The following is a 22,704-nucleotide window of genomic DNA, read 5'->3' as shown; positions in this document are numbered from 1 at the left end:
GCAGAACAGGCGCGTCGTCCCGTGGTTTTCTCACAAGGCAATTAAACGATTCATGACAATTCTTATATGTATGCTACCCTTTCGCCGACATAAACAATCCTACCACAGAGCCACTCGAGTCATTGTCCTAATTTTAATATCTTTTCATCGTAAATTTGAACATATTCTTTCGTTATTATATATATATATCTCATTACGTAAACAAGCTTTGTTATTCTGCGTAAAGTTCAAGCTGAATTCTAAAATGTTGAAATTTAGCTGATTCTAATAATACTTTCTTATTCTAACGTAATCGTTTTATTTTTCAAGTTTATGATCGAATTTTAAACTTTCATCGTAAATCTGTACGAAACAATCAGAAACACCATCAAAGTCAGTTATGTTTCCCTCTGTTTTTGTAAGCAACTCTGAACGACGGTAATTTCAGAGGTACTCAGTTCCTGACTGCGGAGCCGGGATGAATTATTCAAGATCGATTTGTGACAGATAGTCATCTGTATCGAAAGTTCATAGCATAGAAACTGATTGGAATGTCAAGGATAAGCGCTGTATGTTGTACCGGAGATTGAACTGAACAGAAGGAATATTTTTAAATCGCTTTTACGTTAAGTTTGCACTTAAGTATAATTCGTTTTTGATATATTTTGTTTAATGGTATTATATATACCATTTTATATATATATACATATTATACATATATTACATATATATATATATTATATATACAAACAGAAATTTCAACCAAAGTATCTCTCTCGTGGTATCTCGTGGTAACAGTTCTAAGAATTCGGTTATATTACAATAATCAAACTAACAACGCCTCCACTTTCTTCAAAGCAATATATCGATCTATCTAGAACTGCAACGGCTTTGCGAGCAAATATACACTTTAGACTCGTCGCCACCCTCTTATAAGTAAAAGGGTATTATTATGCATAATCATGGAACAATCTGCATAGTAAAAAAAAGATTGTTTAAAAAGGCATGCTTCGTAGAGAAATACTCAAACAAGCTACGATACATATGCGTGACGATAAAACATTCATAATACGAATGCATCTCTTGTACGATAACATCAGTTTTTATCGTTAGATACGAGAATGGATGACAATCTCTATCTAACATGTTTCATTACAGAAATGTTTAACGAGGTTATAAATAAATATAGAAACATAGATACGCGATAATATAAAATGGATATGTGTATTATATCAATACTATTTTCCTTATGTACGATTAATTAATGTCAAATGTATACTTTTATAAAAATAATTAAAAATACAGATCTTTTCTGGGTAACCAATAGTGGTTAGGCGAAGCAACCAAAGTAACAATGGAATGAATACGCAATATTACTTTTGTTTCACTCGATGACATTTCATACGTTAAAGCGGTAGGTTCGTCTTGTGGTCTGTTGCTTTGCAAGCCGTTGGAAATAATTTGAATCATCTTACCGGCTACGATCTACGTAGGCAGTTTTACGACGCACGAGACCTTGTTGCTGTTTCGTGGCAATTCCAGACTTCTCTCCTTAGTGATAGTTCAGACCCTTGTGGAGATAACACGATAAAATGGTAAAGTGCGTACGTAAATACACGAACATAAGCACGCGAATTGAAACTGTGGCCAATGAGTAGTGCAATAACGAATCTGACGAACCGATGAGAGTAGCTTTTTTCTGCAGTTTTCAAAGACACCCACCTTTTTTTTCACAACACACGACCGAATTCTAGTTTCTACGACACTTGGTCTCCACTCTTCTCGCCTATCCCCTCCGCTATCCTCTATGTACACGCATAATTTACCGACGACTCGGCTAACGTGAAACACTCACGCATCCTGTGAACGACCAATTAAAAAAAGGCAATTATATTATTTCGATAATTCGAATGGTATTTATGGCAATGTGCGACGACATCGAGGGCAGACGGAATAAGGAGAAACAGAGCACGGGAGGGTTATGCATCGTCGATAAGCCGCGGGCAGGCAATCTTTTCTTTTCGATCTAACGTTCCGACGATCAGGAGTCCCGTACAAAAGAAAGGAAGAAAATAAGAAAAGATAAGAAGATTCAAATTTACCGAGAGTCGTCCCGATTTTCGTTAGATACTACGACAGTCCGAATTGTTCTACATTCTGAATTCTTCGAAGCTGAAATTGTTCGCAGAAGTGCTAGGAGTACACTCGAGGTTTCCTTTATCTCTGCTCCTTCGTCTTTTCTTCCCTTCTTTTCACCAGGGACCAGCCCTGTTCGTTCACTTTTTCGCCATTTCAAGAACAATTACACAAGTCTCAAAGGCAATTAGCCTGGCACTCGAACGTCAACGGGAACCATACCACTATCGCGCCCTACCCCAAACCTAAACCGTAGTACTCCGCGGCTTAGACGCCACCTCTCCCCTACCCTCACCCCCTCTCTCTTTATCTCTCCCCTTTTCTCACTCTATTCCCTTTGTATTCGTCTGCGAAGGTACGTTAACGACAACAACATCGGCGTCGATTGTTCCGACGAACGTCCTGACGCGCCTCATTTTTCTGTCCCCGTGAACGAGCGTGCGTACTCGCTCCTCTAGGTGACGATCATCGTCGAGGACACACAACGAACACTCTCGCTTCCTGTCTGTATCGTTGTCCTTTCTTCCGACTCATCGACATTACGCTCATACGTACAGAAATCGATCACGTTTACAGCGATCGAACCATAATTCCTGATTTTACGTGTCGTTACAGCCAGAGAAAGAGACAGACAGACAAAGAGAGAGAGAGAGAGAGAGACAGAAAGAGAGAGAGGGAGAGAGAGAGAAGGAAGGGTAAGTGATGGATAATAATAAAAAAAAGTTGGAATTACAGGGAGAAGTAATCGTAGACGACTGAATAGAAAAGCATAAAGGAAGAAAGGTAAACGAAAGAGACGGATGGATAAAGCGAAAGGTAAAGTAGAGGAGAGAGGAGAAAGAGTAGAGAGAAGAAAGTACGAAGGGGAAAGAACAAATAGACGCACAGAAACGATTTGAAAGGAAATCTCTATGGTTCTATACGCAACTCTATCGAACGCGTGTCTTTGGTAGCACGTACGAATGCGGCGGAGCTACTAGCTAGCGCGAGGTAAAAGAGACGAAGCGAGGTTCTCCCTGAAGCTGATCCTGCGTGCTAAACGAGCCGCCTCCGCTGCCACCCGGCCCCCACCTTTTCCTTGTCAGTTCCCCACCAACCCCCAGTCCCAACTTCGCGCATCCCACCCACAGCATAACGGCGGCCTCCACCACCGTCACGACCCACCGCTATTCTAACCTCTACCGCATCCACCACCGACGGCGCTGCTCGCTACGTTACCGTTTTCTTCCTTCGTTACCTTCTTTTCCTTCTTCTCTTTCTTTCTATATCTTCCTCCTTCCTGTTACGTGCTCATCGCCGTTTACATCGTTACATATACAGTTTTATTTTAAATTCTCATACACTGATTTCTTGGCGGGAGAACAGTCACAGAAAAAAACAAAATACTGTTCGTGGAACCGTTCACCAACTGCACGTAGCCGAAGAACGACAAATGTGTAGTATCCGTAGTTTCGCGTTTTATATTTTTCACTTCTATGATTTTCATGGATACGACGAGTTCATCTTTTAGTGTATACGGTATATAGACGTTCAATTCTTAACGCATACAGTGTATTGACATTTAGGAGTGCGTTTTTCCATTTCCATGGATAGATAAACCTAGCGACGTTTATTTTATCCTGGAAAATTGCTCGTTCTTCGTGTACACAGATAATATTTATACTAGTCATCCACGTGTATAATTATTCATAACTCCTTCTTGTTACATCTTTATATCTGCTTGCCGTTACTAATTTTTATTACTTGAAAATTACTAAATTATCAAATTTCTTTTACAAATAATACAGTCGCGTAAAACAAGCAATTGACAAAGCATTTATTCATTCAGAATTAAATATAAAATCTCATAATCAATGATACAATTAAAACGCGCATATTTTTATACATATAAATACGATTTCGAAATATTACACACTCTCCTTTCACTCTTTGCTAAAGATCGAAGAATTCGCAAATTCTTGGAATCAATGTACCTTTGTGCATGAGAATTTAACGTAGCAATAAATCTTTATTGAGTGAATACCGATTAAAGCGAGTCAGCTTTGAGCTGGTAGACCGCTTGTTCGAATGCTGTGAATCTAAAACGATAAAATGGTACTAATATCGATTAACGACTCGTTAGTGAAAACTGTAGGTAACGTCAATACGTGGTACGAGTAATTAGGTCATGGATACTGAAATCGACTGGGACAGAGTCGCTATTGTTTCTCACTCTTTATATTCTCTGAAAGAAGGGAAGAAAATTGTGCGTTTTGTTTATAACATGTATGCGTGATTTCGGCTTTGAGAGCAACCACAAGAAGTATACGCATCCGTTGTTCGTTCTGCAAATTGAAGCATTGAAAAACGAACAAAGACCGTGCTCGTTGCGTTAATGATAAAGTCGTACCGTCATTTCTCTACATACTTCGAAACCAATAAATCTTCCTTGCTAACATAAAACTTTTATAGCTCTGCTATCATTGAACATCTTTGAGTTTTTATAAGATTCTCATATATGAGATGTCGTAGTAAACACGATGAAATCGATAAGATCATGATCTCACGTGAAGATATGGGATAAAGTTTTGTATATGACGCTTTCCTTTCTTTTCTATTTGTTCTTTTTCTTTTTTCTTTTTTTTTTTTTTTTGTTTGCAAAATTTGGGGTGCAAATTTGTTAAGATTTTCCAAAATGATTTAAATCTATAAGAAAATATCGGCCAGGTTAGATGAATGTTCTAGTAAGACGGAAACTTTAATGCAAAATCGCATATATAAAGTATGCCAAATTTTTTAGCTAGATGCTTGGCTGTCTATTGTAGTTGATCTTCTTTCATTGCGTTTATTGGTACTTAATGTATCTTTCAATACTTTTACTGTCAAAAATTGCGATGAAATAGCCGCTGCAGCTATTATCGTGAAAGCCAAAGCTATTTGACCGCTGTGCTGCCCAGCGTACATTCTGCTTTCGGCGAAAAATGGAGTAGAATAAAATTTTCCACATGATTTAAAATACATTATTTCTTTTAGGAGCGAGGCATTAACAGTTACAAAATTCAATGTATCCTTAACGAAATTATTCTTTATCAATTTACGGTCTTCTTTTATCAATTTATTGTAATCTTCGATTAAATTGACTACTTCCTTTGCCGTGACATTACATTTAATTTAGTTTCCACCAAGTATCTCTTGATAATAATATAGAAATTCTATTTTTCTCTACAACTCTGCGCTCAAGTCCATTAATCTCTGGTACCGGAACATCACAACAATTACAGCGCATCACAGCTTTCTCAGCATCCTCTGTGTCAAATTAATGATCGAAGTGGAAGATAAGCGAGTATAATGTTAAATAATTGCCTGCAAGGATCCATTTCTGCGAGAAACCTTATTGTTATTAAGAGTAATAATAATAAGTTACAGTTAAATATGTTCAAATGAATTGGCAAGTTCTTAATTTAAAATTAACTAACTTTGACGTTAAGAACTACGAGAAAGCGGTGATTATTAACTGATTGGAGAAATTTCTGAAGAAATTTTCTGGACAACTGTGCTACAGAAATGTACAGTAAAACGCGAAAGAGAAGAACAAGATGCTGAATTTCGAACAAGTTGGTTGTAATTGAGGTGAGCAATGCTCCATTGTACAGGAAATTAAGATGAGAACATCATAGTTCCGTGTGAGATAGAACTTTCCGAATCAAGTGTCTACAATACGTACAATCCGATAAAAAGTTTTAGAACGGTTTCTATATTTGTTTCAAAACTATCAGGAGTTAAAAAAGCATTTAACTTGATGTGACAAAAAATGCGCGGCTGTCACCAACAGCTTCTCTTAAATGAGAAACCTTTGTAAGTGTCTGTCGTCGATAACTAACGTTCCCCTACGGTTTATGTTAACTTTATGATTTTCCAATTTACGATCATATTGGTCGTTGTGACCAGTGCTCAAAACAAAATCAATCGCGACCATTAGTGGTTACGATGATTGGTTACGTCTGCGGTCTGCCTAGGGATCGCAAGTAATTCAATGATGCATTGTCTTAAGGTTGTCCGCAGACTTGGTTACTCGTGACCATCAGTGGTTCTGACTAGTGGCCACAATTACCGATGACTACCGGTTGCTTGTCTCAGCCAATGATCGTAACGATTAATTCGATAAAACTCATTTCTAATAGTGTTTATAAGGAGAACTTTCAAAACCGGGAAGAAACGCGACATAATCGCTAAAGGGAATTATTCGATGTAACATTGCATTTTTTAAATATATAAGCAATAGCTTATAATTATAGTATTAGTTTATTTAAATAAAAATCGCTTTACTTGTAGTTTTTAGATAAATATGGATCTGCACCTGTCGGTCATCCGGAAGAGTCAGGTATGTTGAAAGCAATCAAACACCGAATCGAGTTCTTCATCTCGCGTATCTGAATTTTTCGTAATCTAAAACGTTCGTACGAAGAATTTCGCTCGGTTTTTCACTTAATATTTTTCAACTCGTACTTTCGTAGCGAATTCGTACGTTTCCAATTTACATAATTATTAGCTAAATTCTATTTACAGGAAAATCGATACAACAATTAAATTCCTTTTTAAATATTTATTTATGGTGACCTTAATATCAACGTATGTTTCTTATTTATGGAACTGCTATTCCATTATCGTCAATCTTAATATCGGACACCGGTCGATAAAACGAATTTTTGCAATGTTTTCGTTTATTCCTTGAAATACTGGAGATATTTGAACTGAACCGAGTTAATGTAACAATCTATACGTGTATGAGGTTCAAATGCTTGTCGATAAATTCAACAAGAATTTCGAGAAGTGCTACAGTTCAAGTGAAATTCTTTGCATTGATGAATTACCGATAAATTCCATCGCAGTGGGGTCGTAGACACACATTCAGACAGTGTGTGAAATACAAGAATATATATACAAAACTATAACTACAACACTATGGTTCTGCGCAAACGATAAAACATTCTACAGCAAAAAAGAACGCGTAATTGCAGTTTCTATATTTAAAAAATGAATAGAAAATTCCTGAATTCCACTGCCAAGAATTCTCGACTCTCAATATATTCACCATTGAGAAACTCGCTTTTAAAATTGTGCGTAATCAATAACAACCTGACATTATCGATCGTCTTCATTATTTTAAGCTTCTGTAGCAGCTGGTGTTGTATAAACGTGTATGTTAATTGCAGACGTTAAGTGTTGAACACACCAAGTTTTAGGCACAGATGAATCTCGTGACGTCACGAAAAATGCATATCGAGTGGCGTACAATCTAGTTATTTTCGTGTTTATCGTAGTGAAACGCGATTTTAGGTCGCGTGTCGTACGAAATCGTACAATATACCTATGTATATCGACTTGCAAGGAAGGTGAAAGCCTTGACGCGCTCGTCGTAAGAAGAAATTAAGATCGGCAATTTGGATAATGCCTGCAGCGACCCCCGGCATTTCAAAGGGCAACTAAAATCCCTTCGCGTGTCACACGGTCACCAATATCATCAAATTTTTACCGTTAACTAGCTACTACGCGTACAAATGCCGGATATCAATTAAAGAAGATCATTGTTGTCAACTCGTTCTTATTTTATGAATTTCCACAATGAGTCTTTTTCCCCCCGAATCCGATGTTTTATTAAACGCTATTTCAAGCCGAAATTGCTTAATCGATTGATCACAGATAGAAAACTGATTAAATATAAAAACTTTTATTTTTTATGCGTAAATAGATACATATGTATAAAATTTCATTCTATCGATTATATCTATTATTTCTTTTTACCGAAATAATAGATAATCAATAAAAGATTGATAATTCCGCTCAGGTAAAATACTTTAACTATAATACCTACAGGATTTCATTCTAGTCACTTCATTGAAATTCAATCACTGGTTAGCAAGCAGCGCTACTCATTACGAGGCGAATCGTAGTTTGCCTATTTTAGGTTGAACCAGAGACTGTTTGCGACATATCGACTAGAAAGGATCAAGGACTCCAATCGTGGCCCATAATTGCACGAGTGGGCTGCTCATCGTGAAAAAGAACTCGTTAGTGCATTTTCGGAAGTAACTCTCTCCAGTTGAGTTGGCCAATCAGCAAGATTTAATTTTTTCCTAGGAAAGACGCAGTGCGCAATTTCCACAATGGAAATTTTCCATCAACTAGTCGAAGCACGCGAGCTCGTTAATAAATTTATGCATCTCGTTGAAACATGCTTTTCTTGGTTGGCAAATACGCTCACGTCATTTGTAAAACTCATAAATTATTTTCTTTTATATGATGTTCAAATTACGCTTCGATCTAATTGAATATCGAATATTATTTGTTAGAGCGAGGAATCGCCATAACGTCATATTAATCGTACAGTTTCTACGTTTTAACGAGTGCACGAATTTTCACTTGTCGCTTCATCAACGTGGCGGCCCGTACATCGATCGTATTTACGATTATCTCTATTGACCCGGTGAAACCATTTCAATCTCCAAGTTAAGATTAACGCAATTAACTGTGATCCATTAAAGATTTTACAATCATTTAGTAGAACACTGACACTTTAATATTAATTGTTTTTACATGAAACACGACTATAAAAATTAAACATTACAATTGTTAAGATTTCTCAAGCAAATTAATGCTTTTTGAAAGTTAGAAGGTTCGATTAATAAAAATATTTGAATAAAAGGAACAAGGAAAAAATAACGAGTGATTTCGGAATAAGCTTTCCTTTAAAAAGACTTTAAAACGTTAAGTCTTTTAAGACTTCAAAAACTTTTAAGACTCATCGTAAATTCGTACATTAACTTTAAAGGTTCAAAAGTTCATTAGGAATTTAAAATTATTGAAATTATTATAGTTCGGTATTCGCGTTTAGTATAGACTAATTTTGTATTCTTCATAGTTGCTAAAAGCGTTATATTCTTTGACAAAGATATATTATGATTATAGAAAATAAAAGCTTTGACCTATAGTTAACTTCAAAAATAAGAACAAACTGGTTATATAACAAAACTGTGATTATATAAAGTATGTTATACTAAGTAAGTGATTATACAAAAAATCGCAAATTACATTGAAGTAAATTTTTCATTTCAAATTTTGAAAATCGGACGAGCTTGCTGACCTAAATATACAGAATTTGCGGGCTTATAAATTCCATGTTACGTTGCAGAACCATACAATTTCATAGAATATTTTAGCGAATATAGTAGATCATCAATCATTTAATCCTTCAATGTCCGTAAAGTACAAGTGACAAAATTTACTAGGAAACTTTAGATAAATTGCATTATACTACTATTTTACTCATAGAATACATGCTTGCATGGTTTTGTGGAAAGAAATGAGAGCCACGCTGTATATTATTAATCTCACTTTATATTTCCACGTTATCATTTTCTCTCTTACATAACATCATTATTTTCCATTGAAATGTAACTCAATGAGAGTTTCTCTGATACGAAGTTAGACACGAATCACTACATAATTCATCGCATAGAGGGAAATCTGGGCACGAGATCTTTTTCACGCGACAGAAGAGCATTGAATGGTGTCAAAAAATCATTATCGAGCATATCAATCAATTTATCACTTTGCGGTGGGAGTATCTGCTCGTTAAAATGAAATTACTTAACCTCTTCCTAGATGTACTTATGGTGTACTTTTTTCCAATTATTAAATCTAAGAATAAAACGAAATCCAATCTCGTTTGTACGAAATGAAACTGCATTACTTCAATTAATTATATCGAGATTTTACTTTTTATATCCAGTATTCTCTGAGGAATTCTAGTTAAAAGGAAGTCTATTACGGTGTTTTAATGAATTTACCAAAGTATTAAAAATGAAATTTATTGCTAAGCGGGGGAAAAAACATAAGGTTGGAAAATATGAATAGATACATGAAATGGATATAGAAATCAAAGTAACATCGGAGAACGAGCTTCTAATTACTCTGAGCAGTGTACTTTCACCAACAATGTAAATTCGTTAATGAATATTGCTTGATCCCTTATTGGCTTATGCTGCTTTTCATCCACCTCTTCCGTCGCAACCTCTAATTTCGTCTTTTGAAAGCGCTCATCAAGTGACACAGATGTTCACTTTGACTTCGAAGCGAATGACCATACTGTTACTCAGTACCTGAATGGTAGGATTTAGGATGATAAATTCAGGGATATTTCTATTTCGGGGCGGTTGTACTCCTTGCGAACGTATCAACAACGCCATTAAATTTATTTCGAAACATAAAAAAGAAAAAACAAGAAGGAAGAAACCTTAGAAACTTGCCTGTACGAAGTTATTCTAGGCTTGTTATACATCATTCAAAAAGAAATAATGATTTACTTCGGAAAATTCCTAAAATGATAAAAATAATATAAACGTCCCCAGAAGTAATTCCAAACAAGTGAAAATTTCACCAGCTCCCTATTTCTTGAAAATCGAACATGTAATAGTTGTTCTGGATTATTCTAGTTGTTTTAAATATTCTTGCGAAATATTATTTCGATATCATATTTAGTTTAGGAACGAATTTGGAAAAATCGTACACATAAGACACCGGACATTTCTCATTATTTTGTCAGCAATTAGTATACAGTAAAAGGTTCTTTTTTTTTTTAGCACGAACCTTCATCTGTAGAACAGCCAGAACAAAAAATTTGAAGACCGGAATACGAATACAAGGGTGTACATATGTTTCAAAAAAAGAACCCTATATATTATTGCTGTCAAAATGAAGAGAAAAGTCCACTGTCTTACTGGGTACAGTTTTTTTTTCGAATTATTTCCTAAACTAAATATAATATTGAAATAACGCTTTGGAACAATGTAGAAGAAACGTAAAACAACTTGGGACAGGAAAAAAGAAAAAAAAATACGAGAATTAATAAATGGGAAGTTAATTTCATACAGTTTGAAAATTCCGGTTAGAAAAACTCTTTCTCATTCTTTGTATTTATCAGATACATGCCAATTATCAGTTTCCCAAGATGTTGTAAAATTATTTAAATGGATAAAAGATAGACACAATTGTGAAAGCAAAATACGTCGAAGGTCTTTCCAAATCAAAACTCATATTCCTTTTTAATGAAACTAACATTAAAAAGCTCCCAGAATAGAGAACTAATAGGGAGAAAGTAATAGAAAGCAACGTGCATTAGCTGATTAAACGAAGTAGCGGAAGATTGTAGCAAATTAATATGTTTTAATGTTCATAAAATGGACATTACTTCCTAGGTTAATCTGGTATAAATACTAACGTTACCAACGAAGAAGAATTTATCAGACGACAATGTAATAGACTAAAAAAATATATCCAACGTCATACACTTTACCTTTAGGTTGTGCAAGAAGCTGGGAGACAGAGGAAGAAAGGGGAGAAAACAGATTGAAATGGAAAGGAAAAAAAGAGAGATTGATGATAGTTATAGTGTAACGAGTGCACCTCACGCGACACAGCTCGAAACCCAGAATTATCGATTTTTGTAGCCAGCGGTTACGTCTCTACATAAAACATTAATATCACTTTGGCGTATCCTAATGTGAATGTATGCATAACATTACATATATATCGCACGTTCTCTGGCATCAAAATCTGTCCAAAATTATTCTTTAAGTATAGTGAAATATATACAAGTTTTCGACATTGAAGCTACAGCTACCAAACCAGTCAATATGACTATCAAATCTTATGTTTTTGCAGTTACTAAAAATACACAAGTGTCTTTGGTAATATTAATCCCCACGAGAATGTAACAGATGTTTTAATTTTTTAAAAAGAAATTCTAATCCTTCGTTGTTTTACCATAATTTCATCGAAATGTTCATGAGGTAATTTTCCATGTTCAAGTAACACGTGAAAAGTTTAAGGAACTATAAAAGGTGTTAAAGAAGAAATAGGCTGCAAGCTACGGCCCTTAAACCGAAAAATATGTGCGAGCGTGTAATAAAAAGGTGAAGTTAATTACATTCTAGTGGTCACGCAAGTGCGTGCGTGCGTGTCGCTAATAAAGAACAACCCAAGAGTACTTTTGTTTTGACATTTTCGACACAGTTTATCAAACAAACATTTGCAGATATCTTAATTATTAAGGATTAATAACGATTATTATCTTCTTTTTATTTTTGTACAGTTATTCCAATGAATAATATACAGGGTGTTTCCGAATTGATATTATATAATTTAAAAGTAGATGAATCTACATGAAAAGGCAAGTTGAAAATACCAATAAAGCAACATTTTCTCGTACAAAGATACTTATGCTTTTTTCGTTCTTGAATAAACCGATGTTGAAAATTTACCGATGCTAGAGTACATTATAGACTAGTTTTTTATTGCATTTGCGTTCAGAAACGTTAGCAATATCCCTGCTGTATCGATCGTTATGGTAAAATAGCCAATATGATCCCTGGAATTACATTGATGGATTTTTGCTTATGGAGTCAAATTTCTTGTGTACTGCGAGCAGAATACGAGTAGAGAATCGCCCAAAGGGAAAGTTCTTTTTGCATTGGAACGTTTGAAAAATGGAAATACCCTGAAGAACGCTTACAAACGTACAATACGCAGAACATAATTGTAAAATATAGCGCACTTTAATAAAGTTTTATACACTGTATGCTCCATTAAATCTCAGAATTTTTTCGTTATTATACAATTTTAATTTTTTAACATTTACATATGTCAATGTATCTCCTATTGAATTTGGCGAAGTAAAACTGTTATAAATTAAATTTATTTTAAAAGAATCTCTACATGAAAAATGTCGCTCCACATTTTTGATCGGTTTTCTTACATAGACCGATCATGGTGTAATTTCGTTTCAGTCCATACCACTAATTTTAAAACATTCTGTATAACTGCGTTTACCGTTACGTTACTTTGAATGTTACTAGGGAGTGACATAGAGCGTACGTAATTGTTAATTAAATTACCAAGACAGCTGCTACAACTGCAGAAACTCTGCATATCAGGCAGAAATATTAATTACATGATTCACACGTTAGGCAAATCGGTAGTAGCAGCTTGGTAGCTTAATGAAATTTCGTGAAATCGACGTTGTGACAAATGTTAAAATTGTGCGATATAAACGAGGCATGTGAAATAAAAGATGATGCCGAGTTAAAATATTGAAAGTAAGTGGTGTAAATATTAAATACTATCGAATCTTTTAATTCTTAAACACGTTTCGATCGTTAATCCGAATTGAGTGAATATTAATGAATATTAACGAAATAACTAAACAAAAAGATTTTTGATAAAAGAATTATAATATTAAGTAAAGCAATCGATCTATCGTCGTATATTTAGTCAGTTGTATTTATATTTTCATGATCGTCACGGTATTGTAAATAGATGTATATATCAGTCATTTGAAATAGCAAGCGTATTTTTATTTTAAAACCTGGTCTTAAGTCTTTTAGCATATCCAAACACAACAGCACCAATTGCGCGCAATGTAAATATTTTAACAGCAAAGTCTCGTAGAATACAAACGAAGGATGGTGGTTGTATGTACAATAACATTTCCTGTTTCGCCAACTTCCCATTCGTGGTAGGTACTATTCTAAAACGGACAAACGTCACACAACATGAAATATGTTTCTTCTTCTTTTATTCTACATAATGTAAACTTCTTGCATGATTAAATGACTTGTGCAAATCGAGAAGAAAGACATTTTGTATTATAGCAACAAATATAATTTCACAAAGCTACTATAGTTCAGTTTTTCTTCAAAGTTTTAGATAATTATAGCGCGCTCTAGCTTTAACATCACAATATAAAATATTTCCGTTTTTATCTTTTACATGCGAGGTGAGCAGGATCGTGCTCAAGAGGACGAGATTTTTTTTTATTAAGAATATTCTCGAATCGTGTAAATAGGGACAAAGTAGTGCGTGAAATCGTGGCGATCTATAGCTATATTTCTTTCATTGAAATTATTTCTAACCGAATTATTTAATTGTTCCAAAGTATTATTAAATTTTTATGAAAGGGTAAGATAATAATTTTGATACAAACGTGAGTATTCGAGAACATCGCTGCAATTGGGTACAGAAGTTATTGCAAAAACAAATATACGTTTTCCAAAAAAAAAAAGAAAAACGAACCCTTATTTATTATATTAAATTAAACCGGTTTAATAGTTCAAAATTGCTAAAACACGGTAAAATATTTTTCTCAAACTTCAAGTTTTATCAGTTTTCCATAATGAAACATAGATAATTTTGCATGGTACTTAATTTCGAATAGTTTGAGTTCTGATTACAATTTCCACTTCTATCAGTTCGATAAGAAACAAAGTTTCTTTCGATCTAAAGAAATCGTTGAACGATAGGAAGATCGGAGTTGTAAAGATGTAAATAAAGGTAGAAAAAAATCGTCGGTAAAACATAACATAATTGGTTAAGCACAAAACCAGAGCTGGATTTTGCAGAGCACAACAGAAGGGTGGTTAAGAAAGCATATTTATATGAAACACTAATTGTATTTTGTGACACGCCGTTGTTACGGTTGTATATGTGTAGACTATCATAAATATTTGAACACCTGCTACAATTTGATCAGAAGATTGGTATTTTCTCCCTCATATTTTCTCTACTGTTAATTCTTTACTTCTTCTTATAACTGGAATCGAATGATCTGCTAAAAAGCTGAAATAAGAAATGTATTTGTATCGCTCGAGTCTTACGTTTACCCGCAATGAATAGTTAAGGCTTCATGAAACATGTATAAACTTTTAGGATGCGACTAGAAATATTAAGACGAAACAACGTTGAATAGAGATCTAAAGTCATGTAACTTTTAACAAGAATCGTTTCTGTTATAAATCCCTTAAGTTTTATTCACATTCAACTAATTGTCTCTTTATTTATATTAATACATATCAATTGCTGTTTTCATCGATAGGACATACCACTATCTGTCAACATCTACCAAGAATACGTACAATTAGCTAAGATGAGATCAGGGACCAAAATTAGATCAAAATGTGTATTATTGTATATATGTATATTTGCAATAATTTGGAAGTGTGGAAATACTCATGAAGGGTAATACAAATGTACACACGAAGATCGCGTACATAGGAATCGCGAAAACTAGTAATACCAGGTTCCCCGGCCTGCTAGGGTAAAGCTGGGTCGCGGTTCTATCGATCTCCGCCCACCTGGAGACCTCTCTCTACCTCTGGCTCGTACTCGATGGTTTACAGGATGAACGTTGGGCCTAAAAGAAGGATAGAGGGGTGTAGGCAGAGGTGACAGGACATAAAAGGAAGGCAGAACACAGAGAGGGCTACGTAGCAGAAAGATTGCACGTATTATACTTATAGGGAGTGTGCTACATGCTTATGTACACCGGCCGCCCTCCACAAAGGTTACGAGAAAAAGCTCAGACAACAATGAGCGTTTCACTGGCAAGTCGAGGAAAGTGACGCGCGCACAATGGCAAAAAACGAGGCGAAACGAGATGGCAAACTTCGTGCCTAGCTTACTATTTCACGAAGAGCCGCTCATCGGACATATTCCTAACCTTTACACCGGCGGCTCTTTTCTCCTTCTACTCAACCTTTTTCCTCGTTGCTCGTCGAGAAACAAATCGAATTTTCTATCATCGTTATTCCTTCTCCGCGAATAAAGACTATACAACGAGCAGGAACAAAAGGCAACGATATATCGTTTCCAACAAAGGTGCTATAAATAATTCCAAACAGTCAGAAGAACATTAGTGGTTGTTCTAATTAATGAAAGACGACCAACTAAAAACGCGCAAAACATAATTACAATGACGATATTGAATACAATAAAAAAAATTATGTGCATCTTAGAATTTTTCATAAATGCATAAAAACCCGCGATCTAATTATAACAGGTATCCAAAATATTTGTTATATCTTTAGACGTGTGAAAGAACTTCTTTGTCCTAGTTTCGAGCTACACTAAATCATGAAAAAGAAGTTATGCAACGTGTCATAAAAAAGAAAATATATTCAGACTAATTATACAAGCGTACGATTGAAACTTTTCCACTTAACGTTAGTATTAACGTGTCATTCCAGCTTTTTCCTTCACTTTTCTTCTATCTTTAACGTTTTCAGTATAATTGAAAAGGACACAATAGCAATCGATCAAGCGGTCAACTTGAATTTCAAAGTGCTTTCAAACAGATACGGACAAGTGAATTGAAAATAATTGGGTTTATACATTTTACATTTTACTCGATTATAGGATTATACGCGTTGATAGCGCGTGCAAATTCACGGTAGATGTGTTAGAACAGCTACGGTGATCTTGTACATAAGAATTCGTCTCTCTTTCACGTTTCGCTATTATGTGTACGTTTGAATGGAGCGGAATGCGGAGGAGTAAAAATAAGTAGAATGGAAACATTTACGGAGGATGTAGTCAACAAAATATCTGTCTTATAAAACTTGTCACAAAATCGGGTAACGAACGTACGACAAGACAAATTAGTATCATTTGATGTTGTCGAAAACTTTGTTTTCAAATCGACCAATTTTCTCGAAACTTGTCGTTTGTTACTTCGTCTATGCTCTATTTCTTCGAGATACGTCGTGCAAACATTGCGAAGATTAATCATTCTGGAACGAGCATTTTTATTCTAAATATTACTCACATCCTATCAACATATATTTACTGCAAATGTGTATCAAATAATTCTTTTATGCAATCTGCATATGCGCCATTTCATCTTTCGGTGGTTTATCATTAATTTCATGCACATGTTTTACATATATTGCATATATACATTATACATACACACCCATTTCTCTGTATTATGTATATTATACTATCTTATATTATATTATATTATCTTGCTTTTCATGTTTCACACAAAATATGGAAAATGTGAAAAAGTATTAGTACGTACTAAAGAGCAAAATATATAATTTCATAAAACAAGAAAATTTCAATCTTAACTGAATTGAGTCGTTAAATTATTATTATCATTACGTTGAAATCAATACTTTTCACTTAACTGTTTACTCTACGTCTGTATATTTTGTTTTAGAGACATAAACTCAATCGCACATGTCCTCATTAGGTATCCAGCATTCATATCCACGTATGCGTGTAAACATCATGTGGAATGACGTTAGTTCTGGATATGATGTGTACAGTTGTGACGATGCGGTTACGATGAATAGAGGCGAGAATTAATTCATTATAACATTTGGATTTTGATGTGCCACAGTTACAAGAGAACTAAGAAATCGATATCCTTTTACGTTTCAATGACGTGTCTACAAGACTGTAGACTACACGTAGTGAAGTTATGACGTATTTGCTACCAAGGTAACTAAGGACTTATAAATCAGATCTGTGAGAGCGATTAATCGAAAAATTGAGCTGCTTGACCTCTTACTGGCCAAATGCATAGCGAGCACAAGGTGCAAACTTCTGTTATAACAGCTTTCTGTACTAAACGAAGCTTTATATTAAAACGAAGAATATTTAGAAAAATTTATATAAAATTAGTTCACAGTTATACGAATCGTATTATATTTTCATTAAAAGAAGGAACATACTTTAATTTTTTACATATTTATAATTAATATTTATATAAAATGCAATTATAATAGTAGCTTTTATGAGTTTAACTGTACAAAAGTTGAAAATTCTCCGGTGGTTTTACACTACTACAATTAATAAAGCCGCCTTGCACGAGTATGTTATTTTTAGTCTTTGAATATATCTTTGACGATTAACGATTACGAACGATCATTACGCGCGTGTAGAAAATTTTGTACGCATGAAATAAATAAGTTTTGCAGCCGGAGTAACGAAACACGACGGCGTAAAATATTTTGCAACTTCACGCTCGTATATATCGTACTTAAATACTAAATTATGAAGCGTAATTATCACGACGAAAAGTTTGAAATATTAAATTGCATGATCTCCTACCTTATTGGGTTTTCTGCGCGTATTCTGCCAGTATTGAGCCGCACACCTGAAATAAACAAAGTATGTAAAATATCCAATGTATCAAAGCATCCATTTTTCAAATCATATTTATAAAAATATGATTTTTCATAAATATCCGCAATTTAATTATAACTTGTGAAACGAAATAAGAATGAAACAGATTAGATCAGGGAATAGATTCCCAACTGTGTCATTTTTTTCTAGCAAATTAACGATATAAATATTTTCAATTTCGTAGAATTACTTTAGGAAGCAACATGGCTAAAAACTTGAGGAGTGACAAATTGAAATTAGGCCAAAGTATCTAGCTATGTAGATGGTTAAACTAGATTATATTAATTTAAACTCCGAATAGATAGCACACGTATATACACTGCGGTATGCTTTTAATTTACCATAAGCAAAACACTCGTTCGTTGGTCATCAACTATCGCTCCATCTAACGCTCCTCAGATTAGACGTAGTACGTGCTCTTTCATGAAAAATCTCGCGTATTCCACAGCAAAACGCTGCTCACTGATGGAACCACTCGTGCGGATATGTTCCTCTTTCCGCTAGCTTTTTACAACGGTAAGGTTGCTGACATGCTGACTCTTTTCCACATATTTTGCAATCACATGTTTCTCCATTTCATACTTAAAATACACACTGCATCTAGTTATACATTTAGACGACGAATCGCGCAAGTTTTGGTTGCGGGTTTAAAAAATTCTTTGCTATAATTTTATTCGTTAAGAGGCTGTCGTTACGGCCGTGATACATGGAAAGATCAATTGTAGCCGAATTCAAACTAGCTTCGTTAATTAAACTCCGAAATCGATTCCAATACCGGAAGGAAACATACGCGACATGCCGTACAGTGACAAATTATCTTAACGTGCTTCGATAACTAGTTAATTAGTGCCAACGAGTAATTTCAACTGAAATTCAGTTGAATCGAAGTTTGTTTTTCAATTTGTAAAATTACACAGAGATCTGTATAGAAATATTTGTCTATGGCGTGTTCGATTAACTTTTTTAGTAAAACTATGCAAAGACCAATACTTTCATGGATTGTTTAAAATTATACTAAAATTATGTCGAAGATACAGGGCATTTCATTTAAATCCATCCAACATCACGAATAGTTTTGAAATTGTCGATGATGCTGAAAAATATTTCAAATAACAATTGAACGGTTTTATCTGGAAACACGATAATCGACCTTGAGGATACAGCACGTTCTGAGAGTGGTAGAACACGAAAACTAGGTAACAATAATGACCGAAAGCTTGGCAGACTAGTTTCAAATTCTTCAAGATACAAAACTATGAACAATCTGCTTTCACTCGAAAATAGTTCGATATTCTCGATCGTGTGAGCAACTATGTTAGCAATGTGTGCTAACACATTAGGCAGCTAAAATTATGTGTTTCATCGAACCGCCGATTGTGAGAGGCTCGAACGTTGTCAGCGCTGAATCATCCCATAAAATCACTTAACGTTCTGGCCTGCAAATCCTAAAAACAAATCTTCGAAAAGTTATAGTGGACGTATGGAACTCACAAAATTATTACACAACTAGAGAATTAAGGATTAAGCTACTAAATTTCAGGTTACGTGTAATAATTTTTTAAAGATTCTTTTAGACACCCGAAATTCCAGCAACTTCAGTCTTAGCTTACACTCCCTCGTCAATTAGCATATAAATGAATTCATTTAAATTCAATAAAGTTCTTTGCTACGATCTCATTCTGGTTCATAAAAGTACCGGGCGCACAATGGAGAACTCTACTGTGACGACTGCTCATTCTCTCTTCTATCTCCTCGCAAATCCAGAAAAGGATTAATTACACAATTTTCTCCAATTGTACAGTTACATGAAATAGTTCGGCTTAAGTTTTAATCAAATGAGAAGTATAAACGTTAATTATTTGTACTTATTATAGATGAAATAATCGAATTCTTAATAAAGTTTCCAACACCTCAATATATTATATAAGAATTGAGTTTCTAAAACCATTTTCTAGTACTGTCTTCGTTGGCTAAGGTTCTAGGCAGTCATATTCTCGCAAATTCCTTTTAAAACTGGTATAAGGGAAAGAATTTATATCAGTGTGGACTTGTCCGACCATTACAAAAAGAATTTCATCTATTTAATTCTTTAATTTACATTGCGACACCTTTATAAATTACAAATACTCTTTCGTTACTGGATAACCAAGAGAATACATAATATCTCAAATTCACTGTTTTAGGCCATATTCCTCTTCCCCATTTTCCCCAATTCCCTATTAGGTCCAGGCTTATCATTTATTTGTACCTTTATTATGAAAGGATGAATGTCGGATGTTGTGGATGTTGCTTGCAGTATTAAAGGTATATTTCTGATTACACTGCTTCAATAGCACTATTCATAAATCGAAGTATATAGTCGAAATGACTCGTTGTTTCAAATTGCCATTTGTTATCTTTATTCGAAACAAAATTTACTCAAGCTTAGCTGGGATAAATTAAAATTCTTTTAGTTTTCATTTTTACGCAAAGGAGTACGAAAACTGTTTGCTCGGATATTTTTACAGGCCAGCGTATATTAATTACAAACACGTGTACGTGTAATCCTATATGTACGCTAAAGCCATTTCGTATTTGTATGGCTTAATTAGTTTTCTCGTAAATTTTAAATTCCACAACGTAAAAGCTATCGGGAGAGAAGAAAGAGTCGGATAGAATTATTTTTATACGTATATGATGAGGAGAGGCGTGTACCGAATGCACGTGACTACTCTGGGAAGTATTTAAAAGAGAAAAAGTCACTGGTTCTTTAATCGAGTGAAGCATCAAGCGAAGGGCTCTAATTTTGTGGCTGTGACCGTGACGGCACATGGTTGGACGAACACACGGGATAAAGTAAATTGCCATGAAATAAATCGTCGTCGGCGGAAATGCCTGTGCGGTTTGAGATTTATTGTGCCCGGCAGAGCAGCCTCTTATTCGATTTTTCCTTCGAGAATCAAAAGCAAATGAACGAAACCTCGGACGGTCTGCATTTTTATTTTTTACCAAACCAAATCATATCGTTCGAAATTTTTGTCGTCTCTTTCGATCGTAACTCTGATCGTTTCAAACGCGTACATTCTCATACTCAAACTCTTTTCGTATATGTGTATCAGGATCTTTTCTGCGACATGCAACTTGCGACTCGTAAAATTTCACCGATGTTATTAATTGAATTGCGTCTGGCTTTTCCAAGTGTGGAGTATGACAATAGCACGAGGCAAAGGAGGAAACGATGACAGTAACTCATCCACTCACTTATTCCCTATGCGCTCGAGGATGCACTGTAGCACCATTACGATCACTTACGCTTGGACTACAAAGTGTTTAACCAGCGTTGTGTTCACCTGGTAGACTTTCGTTAATAAAATATTTTATCGATCTGAAAAGCGATGATACTAGTTTATGGTATCTCAAAGGAGCGTTCGAATTAAGGCTGGTTTATAGCGTCATTCTGTGGGTTTCTAACGCTATCGTGACAATTTCGTTCAAAGTTATCGTACGATCGCGTTCGATACCCCGCTATAACGCAAAGGATTTCTAGATGTTTTATGTAATGTTATATTATATAAATAGGATTTGTCATCCTTAAGGCAACAATTAAGTATCTCTCTTTATTTTTAATCATATTGGGAAATGTTTAACGCCTAAATGATTTGGAAGGAAGAATTTTACAAAGAAAATTGTCCTTCCAAGGTCTTCTTTCATTTTTGTAAGATCGCCTTTGCCTCTGTGACAAAGGAAACTTGTACAGTTACAAGTGTAGCAGCGGCGAATGCGTTAAAAGAAATTATTTTTCCACAATATCCCTCCTTTGACACCGCTCAGACTGCTTTAAAACTGTTTCTCAGTATCGATTGAAGTAATTTAAAAATATTCCAGAGAGACGTTCAGCTATTCGATCGAGGGTAAAATACCCTGTATTATAGAACGCAAGGCGTCGTATTTCCCTCGCCATTGATTGTCTCTTTTGGTTCGTTCACGCGGCTCACTGCTAAAGCTAACTTGGTCAAAGTGTTTGTGTTTTGACAGCTTCAGATACGTACCGTGTCAGTCAAACAAAGCATTCTTAATGAAAATGACCGATAAGCTATAACGCATGCATGGTCATTGTAATGTCTGCATATAGCGGTGTTTGTCCGAACAGAATTACAATAATGTCCCGTTAATATCGGCTTCGTCATCGTCTGCAATTCTCGGAAATAATTTAAGCGAGGGACACGGAGAATGAGACTGAACGTGAAAAGAAAAATCATACTTTGATGAAAATGAAGAAAACCTGCAGTTTTCTTTTTACAATTAATGTTGATTTTTATTATTTATTATACGTCTGACGTTCGATAGAGATTCTCAAACTGATGATCAGTTTCCCATAAATATAATTATGAACGCTTTTAGATTAGTCAAATTTTAGAACAAACTATTTTAGCTCGTTAAAAATGGTTGTCGTATCTCAAAGAGTCTTTTAAATTGGCCTTACTTAGCAAATTTCCCGTTCAACTGCCTATCGAAGGATCTCCAGTTTTCGACCATGAAGTGAAACGGAAGTAAACACTTAAAAAGCCTAGTTAATTATAGTCGATTTTTATTCAAACATTAACGAAC

General features: G+C 34.8%; 1 protein-coding gene across 6 annotated transcripts in view; it reads right to left on the bottom strand.

The window, feature by feature from the left end:
- LOC139985918 (neuronal calcium sensor 2) overlaps positions 1-22,704 on the bottom strand; it is a 68,722-nt gene that overhangs the window by 24,681 nt on the left and 21,337 nt on the right. The window contains exons 1-3 of one of the 6 annotated variants that reach the window (XM_072000815.1): positions 3,044-3,191; positions 1,702-1,839; positions 1,455-1,549 (exon numbers count right to left, since the gene is read on the bottom strand). The gene's annotated coding sequence lies outside the window, so the exon portion shown is untranslated. Of the gene's footprint in view, positions 1-1,454; positions 1,550-1,701; positions 1,840-2,081; positions 2,275-2,442; positions 2,757-3,001; positions 3,192-18,042; positions 18,089-22,704 lie in introns of those variants that run through there. The other 5 variants (XM_072000817.1, XM_072000818.1, XM_072000816.1 and 2 more) reach the window with 5 other exon arrangements.

The sequence above is a fragment of the Bombus fervidus genome, chromosome 3 (genome assembly GCF_041682495.2).
Source record: "Bombus fervidus isolate BK054 chromosome 3, iyBomFerv1, whole genome shotgun sequence".
Classification (NCBI taxonomy): Eukaryota; Metazoa; Arthropoda; class Insecta; order Hymenoptera; family Apidae; genus Bombus; species Bombus fervidus.
The sequence above is the reverse complement of the archived record's forward strand: the minus strand, read 5'-3'. Positions and strand labels throughout refer to the sequence as shown.